This window comes from Carcharodon carcharias, chromosome 7, assembly GCF_017639515.1.
Source record: "Carcharodon carcharias isolate sCarCar2 chromosome 7, sCarCar2.pri, whole genome shotgun sequence".
Taxonomy (NCBI): Eukaryota; Metazoa; Chordata; class Chondrichthyes; order Lamniformes; family Lamnidae; genus Carcharodon; species Carcharodon carcharias.
In genome coordinates this window covers 102,720,182-102,743,309 of record NC_054473.1, presented here as the reverse complement: position 1 = coordinate 102,743,309, position 23,128 = coordinate 102,720,182, and positions in this window count along the sequence as shown.

Genomic DNA, 23,128 nt, shown 5'->3' with positions numbered 1-23,128 from the left:
TTTCAGGCTAGTTATAAAACACAGAGGCTGCTCACACTCGATGTGGAAGCAATGGACATTCACTATGAATGGATCCTCAGCGTTAATGTATCCTCAGTGTGAATGGATCCTCAGTGTGAATGGATCATAGTGTGAAAGGATCACAGTGTGAATGGATCATAGTGTGAATGAATCCTTAGTGTGAATGGATCGCAGTGTGAATGAATCCTCAGTGTAAATGGGTCGCTGTGTGAAAGGATCACAGTGTGAATGGATCATAGTGTGAATGAATCCTTAGTGTGAATGGATCGCAGTGCGAATGAATCCTCAGTGTAAATGGGTCGCGGTGTGAATGGACACACTGTGAATGGATCCTCAGTGTGAATGAATCCTCAGTGTGAATGGATCTTCAGTGTCAATGGTTTCTCACTGTACATGGATCCTCAGTGTGAACGGATTCTTAGTGATAACGGATTCTGTGTGAATGGATTGTCAGTGTGAATGGATTCTCAGTGTGAGTGGATCCTAAGTGAACGAATTCTCTGTGTTAACGGACTATCAGTATGAATGGATGCTTGGTGTGAATGTATCTCTGTGTGAATGGACCTTCAGTTTGAATGGAGTCTCAGTGTCAATGGATTTTCAGCGTGAATGGATACTCAATGTAAATGGGCCCTCAGTGTTAATGTATTATCGGTGTGAATGGATCCTCAGTGTGAATGGATGGTTCTCAATGTGAATGGATCCTCGGTGTGAATGGATCCTCAGTGTGAATGGGTCCTCAGTGTAAATTGATCCTCAGTATGAATGGATCCTCAGTGTGAATGGATCCTCATTGTGAATGGATCCTCAGTGTGAATGGTGCCTGTTTGATAAATTAGGATTAGACCAGACCATGTCCACTCTCTATTCAGGCCCTGTGTGTGAGCTGAGAGTATCTGCATCTTATCCCAGTGTGGGTGTTATTACCCTGAGCTGCTCTCTTCCTGATCTCTCTGAATTCTCCCAGCAGAAACTCTCAGTGTCCCTGGTAGGGAAGTGAAAGCTGCAGCTGGTGATCTTCAGATTGAGTTTAAACAGTGTCAATTCCCCCTTTCTTGTTCATTGCTGCATTTCTATGAGACTGTTTTTTTCTGGAGAGTGTGTGTGTGATTCAGTGAACGAGGGGAATATTAAATATGGACATTATACAGACAAACATAGACAAAGCTTCTGGTTTTGAGCAGTGAAGTTCGGGGAAGATTCCAGGTCAGTCTGCACAGTGCAGCTGCCCTCAGGTAGAGAGAGAGAGGGAGAGTTGTTTAAACTGCTCTCCGCTCACTGGCTTAGTGAACACAGCCCAACTCTTCAATCTCCACACTCTCATTTCTCCATCGATGTCCTTCAGGTGAGTGCTGGCTAGCAATAGCTCGCGTAGTTCAATACCCTGCCATCTTTTGCTCCCTTGGAGTATGGGTTCTAGTATATCCCTTGGAAGAACATAAGAACATAAGAAATAGGGACAGGAGTAGACTATTCAGCCCCTTGAGCCTGCTCTGCCATTCAATAAGTTCATGGTTGATCTTCTTGTGTTTCAATTTCCACATTCCCACGTAATCCTGATAACCTTTGATTCTTTTGCCTAACAAGAATCATGCTAATATGTTATCCATTACACCATGCAACTTTTATTTTCCATAATAATCTTTGATGTGACACCTTATCAAATCCTTCTGGAAATCCAAGTGCAGTACGTCTATAGGCTCCTGTTTATCCACTGAGCATGTTACTCCTTCAAAAACTTCCAATAAATTGGTTAGACATGATTTTCCTTTCACAAAACCATGCTGACTCTTCCTAACTGCTGACTCTTCAGCCTTTCTAAATACCCAGCTCTAACCTCCTTAATCTTTTTCCTTTTCTGCCTTCCTCCCTTCTTGAATAGAGGGGATATATTTGCTACTTTCAGTCTGTTGGAAGCTTTCCAGAATCTGGCAAGTTTTGGAAAATTAATACCAGTGCATCGACAACCTCATTAGCCACCTCTATTAAGACCCTACAATGTAGTCCATCAGGACCCGGAGTCTTGCCAGCCTGAAGCTCAATCAATTTGCTCAGTACCACTTCCCAAGTGATTTCAATTTAACCAAGCTCCTTTCTCTTGTTCACCTCCTCATTTGCAGCTATTACTGGAATGTTTTTCGTATCTTCTTTAGTGAACACTGACGCAAAATATTTGTTAATTTTTTCTACCAGTTCCTTATCATTTACCATTAAGTCTCCACTGTCACTCTCTAGAGGACCAACACTCACTTTACTTACTCTTTTCTTTTTTAAATACCTGTGGAAACTCTTGATATCTGTTTTCACATTTCTTGCTAGCTTCCTCTCATACTTGAATTTCTTTCTCCTGATTAACCTTTTAGTCATTCTCTGCCATTCTTTATATTCTGCCACTCATCTTTGCAGAGTTGTATGCTTTTTTCTTAAGTCTGATACTTTCCTTAACATCTTTAGCTTACCACGGATGGTGGGTCTTTCCTTAGAATTTTTCTTTATAGTAGGAATTTAGTTATTCTGAATACTCTGAAATATCCCTTTAAATGTCTGCCCCTGCTTCTCTATTTTTCTATCCTCCAGCCTAGTCTCCCAGTTCACTTCAGCTAGCTCAGCTTTCATCCTCACATATTTGCCCTTTTTTAAGTTTAAAATACTAGTCTTAGACCCACTCTTCTCCCCTTCAAACCGGATGTAAAATTCAATCATATTAAGGTCGCTCCTACCTAGGGGTGTCTTTACTCAGAGGTCATCAGTTAATCCTGTCACGTTACACAATGCCAAGTATAATATAGCCTGCTCTCTGGTTGGTTCCAGACGTGCTGCTCTAAGAAACTGCCTCAAAAGCATTCTAAGAACTCCTCATCCAGGCTACTACTGCCAATCTGATTTTTCCAGTTTTTGTGTAGACTAAAACCGCCCGTGATTATCACAAGCACACAATATTTTCTCTTGTCTGCTTTGTCCTACAAATGGGTGTGAATTTCACAGCCTCTCTCCTCTCCCCTTGAACTGGAAACACAACTGGAAGTGTTTGGGCTTCACATCAATGTCCCGAGGCCCCTGCTGCATAGATCAGGCCACCTCACAACACACTCCTCCCACTGAGGAGGGAATGAGGAGACAGGGGATACTGAAACAAAGAGAGCAGAATGTCTCTCCACCTTCACCCTGAACTTCCTGTGTCCATATTCTCCTGAACCCCTCTTCCTCAGTGCACATTAACCTTCAGAACACTTGTAATTTTCCAGTTTATGTGATAAAGGTTAGTGATTCTCAATGGGAACAAACATTCTCTGTGTAAAGAGATCAACTGAATTCCATTCTCTGATATCTGACATCTACAATGTCGAGTTTGTGGTTCACAATCCTTCCATTAACACCATCAGTTACCTCATTCTCAGCTGGGCTCAGTGGGTCACTGGGTCACACTCTGACCTCTCACACAGAAGGTCAAAGCTCCAAATCCCACTCCGAAAACATTGAGCACAAAATCTTGGCAGACTCTGCAATTGCCGTACTGAGGGAGTGCTGCATTGCCGGGGGTGTGGTATTTCAGAGGTAACATTAAACTGGGGCCCTGTCCACCCTCGCAAGTGGATGTAAAATATCCTATGGGTTAATTTGGAAGAAGAGCAGGACAGCTCTCCCAGGTGTCCTGGGGAATATTTATCCCTCACTCAACATCATTAAAACAGATTATCAGGTTATTATTACATTGCTGTTTGTGGGATCTTGCTGTGTACAAACCTCCTGCTGTCTTTCCTACATTATAACAGTGACAACCCTTCTGGGGTGTTTCACTGATTGGGAGGGGTTTTGGGACATCCTGAGGTGGTGAAAGGTGCTATAGAAATGCAGTATTTCTTTCCCACATGCAGTGATATATGTTGATGTTAAACTCACTGCCTGCCCAGAGCTGGGTGCTCAGTATGGAATGGACCAATCAGGAAGTTTGATTCTTCTCATTGCCTCTCTCCTTGCTCAGATAGGGAAGTTGTGAGATTTTCTGAGGGAAATGAGCTGACAGTTTACTGAGAAACACTGACCGAGAAAGTTCCAGCCATTCCGTGCTGAAGCCAAGAACTCCCATTCACAGAACAACATGTACTTCCCTTTCCAGGGATCGCAGGAATGGAGGAACAATTACACCGGAGAACTTTCATTGCTGGAGAATGGGGGATCTCCCAGGGCATCTCCGTAATGCTGACTCTGTACAGTTTTACATGATATAAATCATGAGGGGACAACTCAATCCTCACCCCACACTCACCCTTCAACACTGAACACTTGCAACTTGGAAAGGACATGATGAAGACAGCACTGTGTGTGGCTGCTGCTGTTCTGGGAGCACTGGGCCTCTGCTTGATCCAGGATGCTGCTGCTTCACCAGGTGAGAGAGAGGTTTCTTTACTGCCAATATTCTCCGAGAATCTGAGAATGGCCAAAACTGTTACTAACAGGTTACAAACCCACTGCTGGGTTCCATCAATTGCTTGTATTATTTATTAGTGTTCAATGTAATGATTCCAGCTCACTCTGTCCGGAGGAAGCTGCAGACAGTGAAGCAACTGAGACCTAACCCGGGTTTGATGAAGATATCTTTTACACTCGATGCCTCTATTTATCCCATTTGTGTTTTAACAGTGTGATCAGCTTGTCCTGTGTATGGAAAGGGTAAACAGGCTGTGTGTCTTTTCTCTAGAAAGGAGAAAGCTGATTGGTGACTATGGAAGCAGGCTGAGAAACACCAGTATAGAGCAGATGGGCCGAATGTCCTGTTTCTCTTCTGTAGACTCGCTGTATTTCTGTATTAAACATGAAGGATAATGTTCCTCTCAGTGAGAATCTGCTGTGATACCCACTCCATGTTTAACTGTGTTCATTTCTCCTCTTCATTCTAGTTGGCCCTGTAATATTCGAATGCTGTGAGAATTTTAAACCCACCCGTATTCCCCATAAAAGACTTGTAAGCTACACGAAAACAATTGGCTGCTCCACTCCTGCCGTTGTGTAAGTATTTAAAAAGGTTTGTTACCGCAGTGTGTTTAAATGAAAGGTTTGGAGTTGGTATCTGTGACTCTGATAATCACACCTCATTTCATTCTTTCAGTTTTACAAACAAGCGGAATATAAGAATTTGTACTAAAGCGAGTGAGGAATGGGTCCAAACTGCAGTCACATTTCTGGAAAAGGGACTGAGGAATTGAAGGGAGAAGAAGTCATTGAGAGTACAGAATTTTAAAACCATTTAAAATACTGTGACTGTTGAAGTGGCGCAATATTGTCCTGGATCACAGGCAGAATGTGGAAGGTGTTTCATGACTGGATTCAGAAACTGATTCTCTGATCATTTGTAAATTTCCAGTTGATGTGATAACGAGTAGCAAATATTCTCGATGGTAACTAACTTTTCCTGTGTAAACCACAATCGCCAAAAGTGACTGAAACAGGATGGTGGAACTGTATAAATGTGGGTCCAAGGCATAGAAGGGAGGTTGGTGGGAGTGTCACTTTGTGGGGTGGGGGGATGCTGACAGGTTTGCAACTGGGAGAGAGGGGTAGGCATGGTTGGGGCTGACACTGGGCGAGGGGGTTGAGTGGGGGCAGACACTGGGATAGTGAGTGGAGTAGTCACTTGGAGAACACATGGGGTTGGATGTCTGGGAGACACTGGGAGATGGGGTGGTTTGGGGCTGGCAATGGGTATGACACTGGGGGAATGGGTGGGGGTGTTGGGGTAACACTGGGAGAAGGAGGGGGAAGAGTTGGTCACTGCGGGGCTGTTTGAATAACACTGGGAGAGAGGGTGTGTTGGGGCAGGTGATGGGTATGACACTGGCAGAATGGACGGGAGTGTTGGAGTAACAGTGGGAGAGGGGATGGGTTGGGGCAGGCAATGGGTATGACACTGGGAGAATGGGTGGGGGTGTTGGATTAACACTGGGAGAGGGGGTGGGAGGGTGGGTAGGAGTGGGGGTGGTGGGGTAACACTGGGATGGGAGTGGGAGTCTGGGTGGGGTTGGGGATGTTGAGGCAACACTGGGGGAGGGAGAAGAGTGGTGGGTGTGGGGCTGTTGGGGTAACACTGGGATGGGGGTGGGAGTCTGGCTGGGGTTGGGGATGTTGAGGCAACTCTGGGAGAGGGAGGAGAGTGGGTGGGGGTGGGGCTGTTGGGGTAACACTGGGACGGGGGTGGGAGTCTGGGTGGGGTTGGGGATGTTGAGGTAACACTGGGGGAGGGAGGAGAAAGGGTGGGGGTGGGGCTGTTGGGATAACACTGGGACAGGGGGGTGGGAGTCTGGCTGGGGTTGTGGGTGTTGGGGTAACACTGGGGGAGGGAGGGAGAAGGAGAGTGGGTGCGGGTGGGGCAGATGGTGGGATTCTCTGTCTCTGATTCTATTGATAATCTCGATGTTTTTATTCTTTGATCCCTTCGCTTCCCTCCTTGTTTCACTGATTTCTCAGCTCCTCATTTTTATAAATTGAAAATGTGACAATGAAATAAAGAAGATTTTTGAAGAAAGCTTCTCTTGTCTCTCAGCAGCTTCATTCTTCATTTTTAATAAATAGACAAACAGGTTTGAATTTCCTCCCAACTTTCATCATCATCTCCCTGTATTGATCACTCTCCAGGCATTACACAACATGAGCCGATTGCCTGAGGCAGGGTGGACAGCTAGAAGGCAGTTATACTGCTTTACATACTGGGCATGTGAGTTTCGACAGCGCATTCAGGTGCTATAGGAGCAGGAGTAGGCCATTCAGCCATACACAGAGTATGGGGACACAAGGAGAGGAGGTTACACTGGAGTGAGATGCAGGCAGTGTGTGTAGTTAGGAAGCTGGTCCAGGCTGGGATTTGGTGCAGAGGGGGAAAGAGGTGTTCCTTTCTCGACTCTTTTCAGCCTCCAGTGGTTGGTGAGTTTTCTTCCTTTGTCTCAAAGTTAAGTGAGTGCAACTTTCTATTACTTTACCTGTGTAAATTATTAACTAATTGACTAATTAAATAAATAAGGTTAGACAGAATGGCAGGGCTGGTGGTGTGCTGTGACTGCAGCACGTAGGAGTCTGAGGAATGCACTGCAGTCCCAGACAACCATATCTACAGAAAGTGTCTGCAGTTTAGGCACTCCAGCTCTGAGTTGCTGAGCTGGAGTCTGAGTTATGGACATTGTGGGGCATCAGGGATGGGGTGAGTTACCTGGGCATTGTATTCCATGAGGTAGTCCCACCCCTTAGGTTAGGCAGGACTTTAGAGTTGGTCAATGGTCAGGGACAGGAGGATGTGACTGCAAGTCAGGCTGGAAAGGGGAACCAGCATGTAGTGAGGGAGGAGCTTCAGTCCCTGATTTTGTCCAACAGGTATGGGGTGCTGCTACCTGTGTGGGTGAGGAGACGGACTGCAAGGTGGATGAGTGGATTGACCGTGACACCCTGGTGAAGAGTGCCATTCAAGTGGGGGCAATGAAGAGGAATGTGGTAGTGATAGGGGACAATATAGTTGGAGGATAGATACTGTTCTCTGCAGCCACAGTCAGGAGGTCCGAAGGTTGTGTTGCCTGTCTGGCGCCAGGGTTAAGGACATCTCCTCGTGGTTGGAGAGGAACTTGGAGCCGGAGAAGGAGGATGGAGTTGTCATGGTCCATGATGAAGCAACAACATAGCAGAACATCATTCCTGGTTCTGTCTAAAAGTATTTGAGGAGTTAGGGTTCAAATTAAAATGCAGAACATCAAAGGTAATAATCTCTGGATTATTACCTGAGCCACGTACCAATTGGCATAGGGTCAAGCAGATTAGAGAATTAAATACATGGCTCAAGGAGTAGTGTGGGAAGGAGTTTGGATTCATGGGGCATTGGGGTCAGTACTCAGAGAAGAGTGAGATATTCCGTTGGGATGGGCTGCACTTGAACCAGGCTGGGGCCAGTGTCCTGGCCAATCATATAACGAGGGCTGTGGACAGGGCTTTAAACTAACAGAGAAGTTAGAGGGAGGGTTCAGGTGAAGGAAGACATAGAAGTCCAAAGGGGAAGGTCGAGGTATCGGAACAGTATGATGATGTGGGTAAAGACAGGCAGAGTGGGACAGGAAGGGACAGAGAGATAAAGGAGCATTTAAAGAAACAATTCAAAGGCCTGAACATTGCTGTCAGCATGCGGGGGCGGGCCCTACATGCCAACATGCAAATTGGCACCCGAAGTGGGTGTTCATCCCGACGTCATCGCGCGCCATTTAGATCTTTCCTTCAGCGGGCGTGTGCCAGAGGCACCTGTGTGCCCCCCTGAACTGTCAACAGCCTATTAAGGCCATTAAAAAACCAATTGAAGTTGTTTTCAATGCTGCCCATCCAACCTTAAGATTGGCAACACAGGCAAAGAGCCCAAGTGGCCTTCGCGTTTTTTAGGAAACCTCATCCACGGGCAGGATGGAGTTTCCTAAAGATTTTATTAATTAGACGATAAAATTTACCTAAATATGAAAACATGTCCTAGCTCATGTGATACTGTCACATGAGGGGACATGTTTAAATAATTTTGTATTTCATTTATGACTAAATTTTTTAAGCAACTTTATCTCCCTGAGGCAGCTCCGTGCCTCAGCAAGATTCCTGAGTCCTTTTGTGTGCATGCATGAAACAGCATAGGCCCCTACTCTCCCTCCGCTGAGTGCTACTGGCCGCGCGTTATGCTGGGCGGCCTTAATTGGCCTGCTCATGTTAAATGGAAGTAAACGGCTCCACACCTGCCCCCGCCTGCTCCCGCCCAGCTGCCTGACACAGGTAAGTTTCTGGCCAAAATGTTCAACAAAAATACATTTCACTGAAGAACAAAAACTCAGCAAGAAGGACCCATCCATGGCTCACTCAGCAAGTTAAGGATAGAATTAGATTAAGAGAACGTGCTTATAATGTTGAAAAAAAACATGTCTGAGGATTGGGAGTGTTTTAGAATCTAGCAGACAGCCACCAAAAAGTTGATAACAAGAGTAAAAAATAGAATATGAGAGTAAACAAGCTAGAAATTTTGTAAGTATGTAAAAAGGAAGAGAGTAGCTAAAATAAACATTGGTCCTTTGGAAGCAGAGTGAGAGAAATATCCATGGGGAATGAGGAAATGGCAGAAGCATTGAACAAATAGTATGTCTTGAGTCTTCACAGTAGAAGACTCAAGTTACATACCAGAAATAAATGAAACCTAGGGGCTATAAAAAATGGGAAATTAAGGAAATTAATATCAGCAGAGACAAAGTATTGAATAAACTTAAGGGACTAAACTCCAACAAATCCCGTTAACCTGATGGCCTACACTCTAAGGTTCTAAAAGAGATAGCTGGTGTCAGGAAGTTATAATAATTCTCATAATGTTATTGGAGTTTATTGTAAAGTAATAGTGGAGGCTATGTCTATGTATGTCTATGTGCAGGACTTAATTGAATTAAAGGCAGCTGGTCTGAAGGCTTTGATGTATCAGAAGATAAGCTAGGTTTGAAATGTTAAGTAGGTAAACATGGGAAAAGTTTTAGAGTGTAAAGGGTAAAGGATCATTTGCATTTTAAATAAATCAGGAATTCAAAAGAGGGGGGGAGAAATGTTACACCTGGCCAGGAGAAGTTAAGAAACAGTGTGTTTATTTTTCTCAAAGATTATTGGTAAAATTGGTACTATAATAGATTTTATTATTAGAGAGGTAAAATCCAAAGACATAGTGAAACAATGTGAATTTGCATTCGAAGGGGAAAATATGTATAAAGGAGTGAATGTTGTGTGTAAGGACAGGCATTCTAAGATATAACACAAGTATGAAAAACCTCCAGCGTCTAAGCCTCAAACTGCTGTCTACAAGGAACTGAAGCTGAGAAAAACTCACTTTGAATTTGGCCATTCAGGGTAATTGCGTGTTACTTTGCCTGGATCTTTTCAAATCTATTTGCAGGGTTTTCTGCACCTGCCTGCTGCCGATATTGTCTGGTCAATGGACTGCTGGCTGGGGTGCCGCCTCACCTATGGCGGGCCCCGCCCTCAATGGGGCCAGAAAATCCCGGCCTATGTGTCTCACTGTTGCCTTAACGGAGGTGTAACTGGGGTTTAGATTAATTAGGAGATTTAGAAGTTATCAAAATAGTAATTTGTAGATCTATATATGTGCTTAAATTATGTCTCCTATTAATAAAGGTTTAATTTTGTTTTGTAAGAAACCTATAAGACTTGGTGTCCTTTTTACTGAATTCAAAGCCCATATCTCAAAACAAGTACAAATTGCAAATTGCTGTGGCAGCTGCTTTCCCTCTGGGATTTGGGCAGCTTGGCATTTACCATCCGCCTGTCATAACACTGCAGAGGTGGTGGATGTGCTATCCATGATTTTCCAAAATCCCTTAGATTCAGGAATGGTCCTATCAGATTGGAAGTTGGCAAATGTTACACCACTTTTCAAGAAAGGAGGGAAAGAGAAAGCAGTGAACAGGCTAGTTAGCCTAACATCAGTTGGGAAAATGCTGGAAACTATTATTAAGGATGTCTTAACAATGCACTTAAAAAAGCATTGTATTATTAGAATTAGTCAATATGGTTTTACTGCAGGGCAATCCTGTTTGACAAATTGGTTAGAATTTGATGATGTAACTAGTAGGGCAGATAAAGGTGAACCAGTAAATGTCATACATCTGGATTTCCAAGAGGCATTCGATAAGGTGCCTCACAAAAGGTTAATAGGCAAAATAAGGGATCATGGAGTTGGGGGTAATATGTTAACATGGATAGAGGATCAATTAACAGATAGAAAATAGTGCGCATAAACAGGACTTTTTCAAGTTAGCAAGCAGTAAATAGTGGAGTGCTGCAAGGAGCAATGCTAGAGCCTCAGCTATTTACAAGTTATATTCATGAAGATGAAGAGACAGAGAGTAACATATCTTAGTTTGCCGATGATACAAAACTAGATGGGAAGGCAAGCTTTGAGGAGGATACAGGGGCTGCATAAAGATATAGACAGGCGAAGTGAGTGGGCAACAAGGTGGCAGATGGAGTATAATGTGGGGAAATATGAAGTTATTCATTTTGGTCGTAATAAAAAAAGTTGAATATTTTTTAAAAGCTGTGAAACTTTCAAACATTGATGCTTTAAGAGATTTGGTTGTGCTAGCGCAAGGAATGCAGAAAGTTAGCATGCAGGTGCAGCAAGTGATTAGGAAGGTGTTGGCCTTTATTGTAAGGGGATTAGAGAAGATTAAAGAAGTCTTGTTACAGTTGTACAGCGTTTTGGTAAGACTACATCTGGAGTAGTGTGTGTAATTTTGGTCTCCACATTTAACAAAGAATATACTTTCAATGGAGGTGGTACAGAGAAGGTTCATTAAATTGGTTCCTGGGATGAGGTGGGGTTGCCACCTGTAATGAGAGGCTGAATAATTTGGGCTTATATCCTCTAGAGTTTAGAAGTTTAGAAGGATGAAAGGTGGTCTCATTGGAACCTACAAGACTTTGAAGGGGCTTGATAGGGTGGACACAGAGAGATTGTTTCCATTGGTTGGGGAATTGAAAATATGGGGGCACAGTCTCAGGATAAGGGGCCGATCATTTAGGACTGAGATGAGGAGAAATTACTTTATTCAAAGGGTTATGAATCTTTGGAACTCTCTACCCGAGAGGGCTGTGGATGCTCCATCATTGAATACATTTAAGTCTGGGATAAACAGGTTTTTGGTCTCTTAGGGACTTAAGGTATAAAGGAGTGGCGGGAAAATAGCGTTGAAGCCAACATGAGCCATGATTGTATTGAATGGTGGAAAAGGCTTGATGGGTCATGTGGTCTACTCCCGCTCCTATTTCTTGTGTCCTTGAGTTTGCCAAGGTAGGGTCTTGACCTGAAACATCAGCTTGAGTCTTGTTTGAAGACAATGTTTTGGTGAAGGAGCCAGTGCTGGTTGTGGTCTCTCACAGGGTTGCTTAACAGTTAATTGTCATTTTAAATCCCTAGCTAAATCCCTGCTCATTGAGGAAGCTGTATGGTAAGATGGTTACTAACTGTTGTCCTAACACCCTCTTCTAACAGCAAGCAGGAATCTTAGTGCAAACGCATTGATGTGGATTCCTAACTCTACTTAATGGAGCTCATGCTTGCTGGTGCTGGAACTGTGAGCAGGAGCTCGGAAACATCAGAAAGCTTTCTGGGACACTTTGTCAAATCTGCACCAACTTTTATTCCATGGTCCCTCTGAGGAAATAACCTAAACGCTGTATTCCCCTATCTCATGCAACCCTCTTCTACCTCCTTTCCAAAATCCATAAACAGGATTGTCCTGGTAGACCCATTGTTTCATCCAGTCCCTGCCCCCTGAATTTACTTTTCCTATCTGGACTCTATTCTTTCTTCTATTGATCAGTCTCTTCCCAGCTACATGTATGATTCCTTTGACACCCTACATCATTTCAACAATTTCCAGTTACCCTGCCCTAACAGCCCCCTCTTCACCATGGATGTCCAATCTCTCTACACTTCCATCCCCCACCAGGATGATCTGAGAGCTCTCAGCTTCTTCCTTGAATGGAGGCCCAACTAGTCCTCATCCACCACCATCCTCCTCCCTCTGCCTGGCTTATCTCGTTCTCAATCAGAACATGTTTCCCTTCAATTCCACTCACTTCTTCCAAATAAAAAGTATTGCTCCCAGCATGGGTCCTAGCTCTGTCTGTCTTTTTGTGGGGTATGTGGAACATTTTAGACTCCTCCCCCAATGACCATATCAGTTCCACCTCCTGCTCTCGCTGTGAACTGGAAATTTTTTAACCAACTTTGCTTTCAATTGCCAGCCCTTTCTCACCTTCTGGCCCACCTCTGACACTTCCCTTCCCTTCCACAGCTTCTCCATTTCTGGGGATAGGCTGTTCACTAATATTCACTACCGTCCCACCAACTTCCACAGCTTCTTCAACTACACTACCTCACACCCTACTTCCTGTATGGGCTCCATTCCATTCTCCTTGTTTCTCTCTCTCTCTCCCATCTTTTCTGATGATAAAATCTTCCACAACAGCATTTGTGATATGTCTTCCTTTCTTCTCAACTGATAACTCCCTCCCACAATGGTTTCACGGCCCTCACCCCTTACCCTCCTTCCCAGAATCACGATAGGTTCTCCTTGTCCTCACTTTCCACCCCACCAGCCTCCATATTCAAAGGATCATCCTCTATCATTTCCACACCTCTAGCATGATGCCACCATCAAATACATCTTCCCCTTGCCTCCCCTATCAGCATTCAGAAGGGACTGTTCTCTCCATGATACCCTTGTTCACTCCTCACTCACCCCCAACTTCCCTTCCCTACTGCACCTTTCCATGCAAGAGCAGATGTGACACCTGCCCTTTCACCTCCTCTCTTCTCACTGTCCAAGGCCCTAAATACTTCCTCCAGGTGGAACAGTGATTTAATTGTCCCTCTTTCAATGTAGTATACTGTATTCATTGCTCTATATACATCATCAACTACACTGCCCTTATCCATCCTGTTACTGTATCATAAAAACTATCACGTTACTCAAATATAATTTGCCCTCAACAACTCCATGCTGGCTCTCTTATCAATCCAGGCTTACCTAAATGGCTCGTTACTGTTTCTGAAAGTTTCCCCACCACTGACATTAAACTGGCTGGCCTTTAATTACCACTTCTAGCTTTTTTGAACAAAGGCATAACATTTACAACCTGCAGTCTTTTGGGGCAACCCCTGTGTCCAAAATTTCCACCCCTACTTCTCTCAGCAACTTTGGATGCATCCCATCTAGGCTGAACGATTCATCCACTTTAAGTATTGCCAACCCTTTCGAGAACCTTCCCTATATCTATCTTTAACTTCCCGTTTCCAGCAATTTCCTCATTTACCATAGCTTTGGGAAAGTCCTCTTCCTTGGTAAACATGGATACAAAGTATTAATTTAGTACCTCAGGCATACCTTCAGCCTCCACCAGCAGAGCTCCATTTTGATCCCTAATTGTCCTCTATGCTCCTCCAATAACCCTCTTTACTGTTAATATGGCTATAGAAGATCTTTGGAACCCTTTCTGTTAGCCACCAATTTATTCTCACATTGTCTCTTTGGCCCTCTCAATTTATTTGCACTTTCCCTCTGTATTTTTATATCCCGCCTGGTCCTCCCTTGTATTATCAAGCTGACATCTGCCATATTTGCTTCATGCAACTCTCTGACTCCTCCATCATCCAGGGAGCTCTGGCTTTGGCTTCCCTTCCTTCTTCCTCTTCTGGAAATGTACTTTGACTGTAACTGAACCATTGCTTATTACCCATTGCTTCATTACAATTCTGATTGCCAATCTTTGATTCCAATTTACTCAGATCAGGTATCTCCTCAATTCGCTCTAACAAGCCAGTTAAATATTTTTATTCTAGTTGCTCCGTTTCAACTCCATAATTATTCTAAAGCTATGATACTATTCTCAAGATGCTCCCTGACTGACATTCTCCACATGACCCACTTCATTCCCCATGTCTAGATCCAGTAATACATCCACCTTGTTGGACAGGTAAATATACTGGTCAAGAAAGTTCTCCTGAACATACTTAAGAAATTCCTCCCTTTCTGCGCCCTTAACACATTAACTACTCTACTCAATATTGAGGTAGTGAAAATACACTATAAAAGACTTTTAAGATGTCAATTTAATTCTACAAGTTAGTTTTCTTTAGTTTCGAGATAAGATTAAAAAATTGATTGGAACGGTTAGATTGACGTGTCAGGATGTTAGACTGACGTGTGGGGGTTTTAGGCCGGCGTGTGGGGGTGTTAGACAGGCGTGCAGGGTGTTAGATTGACATGTTGGGGTGTTAGACAGGCGTGTGGGGGTGTTAGACAGGTGTGCGGGGTGTTAGGCCGACGTGTGAGGGTGTTAAACAGGCGTGCGGGGTGTTAGGCCGGCGTGTGGGGCTGGTAGACCCACATGTGGGAGTGTTAGGCCGGCTTGTGGGGGTGTTAGGCCGGCGTGTGGGGGTGTTAGATCAATATGTTGAGGTGTTATAATTTTCTAAAGGAAGAGGGATGTTATATTGTTAAAATTGCAACTTGATTCAGGAACTATATGTTCAGATGTATGTTTACATAAATATCCAGGGTACCACAGCACCCACTACTGCACCACTGTGCGTATACTGAACCAACAATGTTTCAGTCTAGGGCACATGGTGTGATCAATGAAGCTCCAGCGTTTAAAAGTGTGATTATTTCAAACTTCTCTGAACCACAAGACATTTACAGACAGTCTTGACTTCCATTTGGGTGGTGGTTAGGGTGCAGGTGGGGGGGGCGGGTGAACATTTCACAACAGGCCACAGGACCAGGGGATAGTCTAACCCTGGAGGTAGTCCAATCCCTGACCCCAGTTGCTTTTGTGTGGAGTGGCCTGATGGTGGGGAAATCGTGTTCCTAGGCAGGGAGCACTCCTCCTCCACTTGGCCTGCAGGGGCTCTCACCTTCTTCCCATAGCTGTCTTCACTTCACTGCACCCACAACCTGGGAGGATGCCTTTCAGTCAGAGTTTCAAGAGCTAGAAAGAAAGTTAAAAAGCAGGATTTCAAAGATCATAATCTCAGGATTACTCCCAAGATCTGGGAAGTCTCTCTGCCCATAATAAAACCTGCAAAGCTGATTTATTATTTTAAATGCTCACCTGCCTCTGGGATTATCTGCCTGCCCCTTGTGCCATCTCTGCTAAACCCAGGAGGGGGCAGGTGGGAGCCAACTTCCTGACACACTTGGAGTATTTGTCAATTTAACACACCCAATCACGTCCTGCTCTCCACCCCCCCCCACACACACAACCCATGTTAAAACCATGTCACACCCCCACCTCCTTTCCAGGTCCATATCCTTTCTTTTTCTAACAATGTAATATCTTCCTTAAATGCTTCAGATCTGTGATCTTTCATCAGGGCAAGGATATTGGTCCCAGTCCTGTTGAGGTACGACCCCTTCCATTTTGAACAGGACCCTGCTGCCCTAGAGCTTGCTCCAATGTCACAGGAATATGAAGCACTGTTTCTTTAGCCACAATTTAACCTGCCTTTTCTTCCTATTTCTAGTCTCACTAGCGTGTGACCCTGGGAGTAATCTTTGAAGTCCTGCTCTTTAACTTCCTTTGTAGCTCTTGAAATTCTTTCTGAAAGACATCCTCCATCTTGTTTGATATTTGGCTTTGACTGGCTTAGGAAGGTTGCGGAGACATTAGTGTTTTGGAACAATAACCGATTTACTGTAAGAACATAACCATTTACAGATGTACAGGACTAGGTGTTACTCAGTCCAAGCCATGTGCTTTCTCCTTCTGAACTCCTGGTCACTCTTACATCATCTTGTGGATGGTGCTGTTTTCTCCAGTACCACACACTGACTCTTTCAGCTCGGAACACCCCAACACTACATCTCCCCCAAGTCCTTGCCAATATATATTTACATACTACCCCTTCTCCCCAAGTCTCTGGCCTCAGATTCAATTGGTCAGAAAGTTTCACAACTCTCCCTGGTCGTCCTCGAAGCTTGGAGGGTTGGTTGTCTCCCTTTGGGCTCCTTTGCTTTTACATGTTTGGCATTTGGTAAGAGTTGCAGGATCTGGTGCATTGTCAGTTTTACTCTCAACATCTGGTTCTTCCAAATGGAGAATGGAAGGTTCTCTTATCTGGATCTAGACTTTTCCTCGCCTTGCTGTTACACCTCTCTCCATCGATGTTTCTCTCTCATGATTGGATTTTGTGGGTTTGTCCTTCTCTTTGTGTTTGGTATGATCCATAGGCTTATCTGTTGAGTTACCTGGTTGCTTTTGATGGTTTTGTCTGCCTTTCTTTGCTTCTGGAGTGATGATTCCTTGTAGCGTCAGGTTTGTGAAGTCCTGAGGAATCCTGGACTGCTGCCTCCGGGGCTAGTTGTTTAGGCAGGACAGGAAACTGTGAGGAAGGCACTTGATCAACATCTTGCAATTCCTCAAAATTCCAGTGACTCCGGTGTAGCAGTAAGGTCAGTGTCCTCCAACATGGAAGAGGTGGGCCTTGCCTGGTTCAGTTCTGTCTCTGGTTCTGGGCTTGTTTGACTGCTCACATCCTCGAGTGTCACTTGTGGATGCACTTACAAAGCGGTCACCACTGTCGGACAAATGTGGTATTGTACCAGTGTCTTCTATTGCTTGAGTTTTGTCTTCCACCTGCTCAGCCGACTCACAGAGTGTTGGAGGATTATGGTCACACTCAGGCACTCATTAATCCAAGTGGTTCATTACCTCTTTGGTATAAAGATGTTTACTCTCCGTCTCCTGGACATCATCTTGGAAAAGGGCTGGAATATTGGCTTCAGTAAGCAGTGTCAAAAAATCATCACAATCGACGTCTTCAGAACATTTGGACAGTTTGAGGGCCTCCAAATTGAATTTACCGACGACAGTCAGTCCATTGACATCTTCCACTGTTTTGATGAGCTTGAGGTCGACACAGGTGTCTTGGCTCAGGAGAGAAAATACCTCATTGTGAAGCATATATAACATTTCCAATAACTGTTTGCCCCTGTATTGGAGCAGTGCTTGTAACATGCCTATGACTGGTAGTATGATCCATCCTGGACCATATAACTAAGTTTCAGTTGTCCTCAGCCAGTTCTTTATCAGACAAGACTGTTACACTTGCTCCTGTATCCAATTTGAATAAATGTCCGCATTCCAGAAAGTCTATCTTGGATTTTGGTCTCACCTAGAAACATTGTTGTTTCTCTTCTTGCATAGTGGTATTGTTGCTGGACTAGTAATCCAGAGACCTGGGTAATGCTCTGGGGACTCAAGTTCGAATCCCACAGCAGATGGTGAATTTAGTAAAAAATCTGCTATTAAAAAACCAATGATGACCATGAAATTATTGTCATTGTAAAAACCCATCTGGTTTACCAATGTCCTTTAAGGAAGGAAATCTGCTGACCTTACCTGGTCTGGCCTACATGAGACTCCAGGTCTGCAGCTATGTGGTTGACTCTTAAATGCCCTCTGAAATAGCCTAGCAAGTCACTCAGTTCTCAGGGGTAATTAGGGATGGGCAATAAATGCTGGCCTAGTTAGTGATGCCACCATCCCTTGAATGAATAAAAACAACCCCAGAGTGACTTTGGCATTATTTTGTTTAAACTGTACCCTCATTGGGGTTTTTTTGAACCATCGTTTGTCTTCCCCTCTAAGTATGGCTCTATTTTACTGACAGACTTCTGATTGTCTGACAATTGCCTTCTCTAAAGTTGTCTCCTTTGGATTGCAGTAGATCATAAAGGATGTCATTGGTTACCCCGACTACAATGCCATCTCATAACAACTCAGATTTAAGGTCACCATATTCACAACCTTTAGCCAATCGATATAAGTCATTGATAAAGATATCAATGGGTCCACCAGGTTCTGTCAGCAGCACGTTCCGCCACCTTGCGCCCCTCCTTCAATTTTCTGGGTCTCTGGGCCTTTTGTTAAACTTAGCTCTTTCTAATTTCTTGGTACTCAGTAGGCTCAAATAATTATCAAAAACTTTTGAGAACTCTTCAAATTTGTCCGATGTTTCCTTAATGCCTTGTCTTGCTATCACCATCAGCAATTGCTCCAAAAGTGTATAATAACGTATTGACTTGTTCAGCTTCTGACTTATTGTTTGATCCAGATGCTATCCTAAATCTTAAAAATCTCTTCTTCTATTGTGCCCAATTCTGTGTTTGATCTGGCCCTTCCACATGCCCAAATTGTTCTGGCATTGTGAATTTGGAATCTATAGCTGTTTTCAGCTCTTATGATGTTTGCCTGGATTTTTTGAACTTCTGTTGAAGTAATGGCATTAACCTGTGCTGATCAGCCTTTCCCTGGTACCCGTTGTGGTCGCTGGTACCATCTGGTCATCGTTCCTAAAGTTTGCAGAATTTTGATAATTACATCCAGCGATTAGTTTCACGGCCAGTTCACTGCTTTCCTCCCTTTGGGGCATTGTTTAGAGCAGCCAATGTGTTTTCTCCAATTGTGGCCACACTGTCACCATGTATAATGGCATTGATCTTGGACCTGAGCTGTGGGGTGTATTGAAACACATGCTCAATAATATGGAATTCTCCAGGTGCTGCCCTCTTACTGCACTGTTAATTTGGCACTTTTAAGCCCTTTTCAAAGTTTGCTCACCCTTTCTTGATTGTCACCAGGTTCTTTTACTCTGCTGCTAAATCAGGATTTTTCGCGGACCATTCTAATTCAAAACTTAATCCCCCTGCTCTTATATTAAGGAGGTTATACTGGAACTATATAAATTATTAGATAGGCCACAACTTGAGTACTGTGTGCAGTCCTGTTCACCTCATTACAGAAAGGATGTCATTGCATTAGAGAGGTACAGAGGAGATTTGAGGATCTTGCCAGGAGTGGAAAATTGCAGCTATGAGGAAGGATTGGATAGGTTGGGGTTGTTCTCCTTGAAGCAGAGGAGGCTGAGGGGAGACTTGATTGAGATGTACAAAATTGTGAGGGGTTTGAATAGAGTGGATGGGAAGAGCCTATTTACTTTAGCAGAGAAGTCATTGACTAGGGGGCATGGATTTAAAGTGGCTGGCACAGACACGATGGGCCAAGTGGCCTTCTGTGATGTAAACTTTCTATGATTTTACCTTCCCTGTGTCCCATGATTCAGTACCAGTATTATCCTTGGTGATTAATCTGACTGTGTTTGGAGTGCAGATTCCAGCCTCTATTTCTACGGAAACAGCCAGCATGAGGACAGACTGCTCAGCACAAACCAAACTCCAACACAGCTTCACATTCCACATTGGGCCCCCTTCTGACAGCTTCATCAGCTCTTGCTTTTCATCAAGAGACTTTACCAAGAATAGGAATCCAAATAATCAGCTTTGTGGACTTTGATGCTGGAATGTGGTAAATCTCTCAACAATTGAATCCTGACTTGAAACTTTTCCAATGTAATTACACAGCAGGATCACAGTCACATGCCTGCTCCAGTCACAGCCAGGAACTTTCTCCTGCCTCAGTATAAAGAGGGAGTTGTTCCCAGGACACTGCTCACTGTCTCATTCTGCTGTAGCTCACTTGTGCTGTGGATAATCCTGAGTTATGAAGAGTTACCTTACACTCGGACTCCTGCTGGGCCTGGTCTGGATCAGGGTCATTGATGCTGCAGGTAAACATTGAAGCTTAAACAGTCTAGACTAGGTTTCATTATATTTTAAATTCTTTGTTTGTGGGAGATTCTTGGTGTCAAGTCTGTACTTTGAGGTCAGATAAACCAGCGAATGTACTTCCTGGTAGGCTGAGTTCCACTCAGAGCAGGAAAGGTGTCAAGTGATCACGGGGTTAGAGAGAGACACACACACAGACAGACAGAGAGAGAGAGAGAGAGACGGACAGAGAGAGAGAGAGAGAGACGGACACACAGAGAGAGAGAGAGACAGAATGAGAGAGAGAGGGACAGAGAGAGAGACGGACAGAGAGAGAGAGAGAGAGACGGACAGAGAGAGGCAGAGATAGATGGACAGACAGAGGCTGAGAGAAAGAGAAATGGTTCCAGCTCCTGATCACTGTCCAGTGACCCCTGGGTTAGAGGGAGAGGTAGGGGCAGAGAGATTTCCCCCTGAATCCCCTCTAAACCATCATGTTACCTTCTGCATCCACCTCCCCACCCATCCCTTTATGGACCCCTCAACCCAGGGGAGTAGGACATTCCTTCCTATCCACCTCTCTCCAGACCCTACATAATTTTCATCAATTAAATCTCCCCTCAGCCTCCTTTGTTCCGAAGAAAACAACCCCAGACTATCCAATCTTTTCTCAGATAAAAAAATCCTCCAGTCCAGGCAACATCCTTGTGAATCCCGTTTCCTCTCTAGTGCAATCCCATCCTTCTGAAAGTGCAGTGGCCAGAACTACATGCAATTCTCCACCAATTCTCCTGGCCAATGATTTTACATAGTTCCAGCATCACTTACAGTTATATCCTATATCTCAGCTAATAGAGGCAAGAATCCCTTGAGCCTTGACCACCTTCTCTACCTGTCCAGCCACCTTCAGGGGTTTGTATGCATTCCAAAGTTCTTCTGTTCCTCCACACTTCTCCGTTCCTACTATTTATTATGGATTCTCTTGCCTTGTTAGCCTTCCATAGAACCATTGGAAAGTTACAGCACAGAAGGAAGCCATTCGGCCCATCTTGTCCATGCCAGTCCGAGGACACCCAGATGCCCTTTCTAATCCCATCTTCCCCCACCCGGCCCATAGCCCTGAAGCTTACAGCACTTTAGGCGTAGATCCAGGTACTTTTTAAAAGAGTTTAGAGTTTTTGCCTCTACCACCAACTGGGGCAGCGAATTCCAGACACCCACTACCCTCTGCGTAAAAAAGTTCTTCCTCATGTACCCCCCTACACCTTCTGCAACTTATCTTGAATCTATATCCCCTGGTTCTAGAACTCTCTACCAAGGGAAACAATTTTATCCTGTCCAGTCTATCTATTCCCCAAATGCATTACCTCCCACTTTTCAAAATTCTAGTCCATTTGTTACTGTTCTGCCCACCTGACTAGTCGATTGATATCTTCCTGCAGTCTACAGCTTTCTTCTTCATTATCAATGACACAGCCAATATTTTTATATTTTTATTTGAGCTGAGGAGTGCAGGGAAAAGTTTAAATAATGGTGGACTCAACAAAGGGCCTCAGACAAACGAGACTTGGTCAATGCTGAGTAACATACTGACTGAATGTAACACAAAGCTTGTGGAACCTGTTGGGAGTAGAGAGTCAGTGTGGGTCTCCTTACAGAGCACACTATCTAACAATGGTTTAAAGTATTGGCTCTTAATTTTCCTGTACTACTTTTGTTATGATATGGCAGGTGCTAATTTCCAGGCTGGCCAAATCCCAAAGGCAAACTTGGTCAAGTTGTCACAATGATTTTGCAATTTGTATTTATTACAAGAAGCTACGTACACGGAAGTCAGAAGTAGAATCCACTACCACTTTTGGGGATTTTAAATATTAAAGTAAAATATTAAGCAAAAAGTTACACACAAGGTTACAGTTATACAGTCAAACGTAGTCTTATGACAGTTCTCAAAATATTTCCACTTAACTAGACTCCCAACTATACAGCCCTTTCAGGCAACAGTCTGAATAGATTCTTAATCTATAAAACACCCAGCAATATTATCACAAGCACCCACTGTTGCTATATGGGAGGTAGTTCACAGCTTCTCTTTCCCCTTCACTCAACAATGGAACCTCAAGGCTTTTAACAAAACCTTGTACTGGACCAAACCAGCATGCTCTGGGGTGGCTAGAGGCTGCTTTTCCACAGGTCTATTTAACACAGTCCACCTCTCAAGATCTCACAGGGCCACATGCCATACAGTTTTCCATCTTTATTTAAATATATTTTCTCCCTTTTGATCTTTAGATCCATTGTTTCAAACTTTCTTTGAAACCCAAGTGCTTCCAAATATAACATCTTTCATGTATCCATCTTGTCTTTGCTTTGGGGTCAATAAAACATGATATCCCCACTGCTTGTTTACCTGTGAACTTCTGCAAGATGCAGCCATTTTTCTTGTCACCTAATTCCCCTTTGAAATTTAAACAACCTCTCAACTTACCGACAAATGCAAATGTTAGCTCATCCACTTCCATTTCACAATGCCTGCTTACACCAAAATCCCTTTGATGGTTGAAACCTTGCAGTCTGTCTTCAGTTTAATTAAATTTGTTACACACACACACAAACATACACATACAAGCTTGCTTCAGTATCCCACAGTAATATTAGGAAAAAATGATAATTCCTTTACACTTTTAAGTATCTGAAATCATTCTCTTTTATCCACAGCAATTCAGAGCAAACCTTCCACGCCAGAGGAAGGACTCGCTGATTCCTCCAAAACAGCGTTGGACTGCCCACCTCCTGCTATCCTGTAAGTTGTCAGTAGCAGGGAATTACTAACTTCGTGTTCATATCTAGACCTGACACAAATACCAAATGTATTGGACAAACTAGTACACTATGTAGGGTTCTTATCATAGGTATTGATCCCCTCAAATCATTCA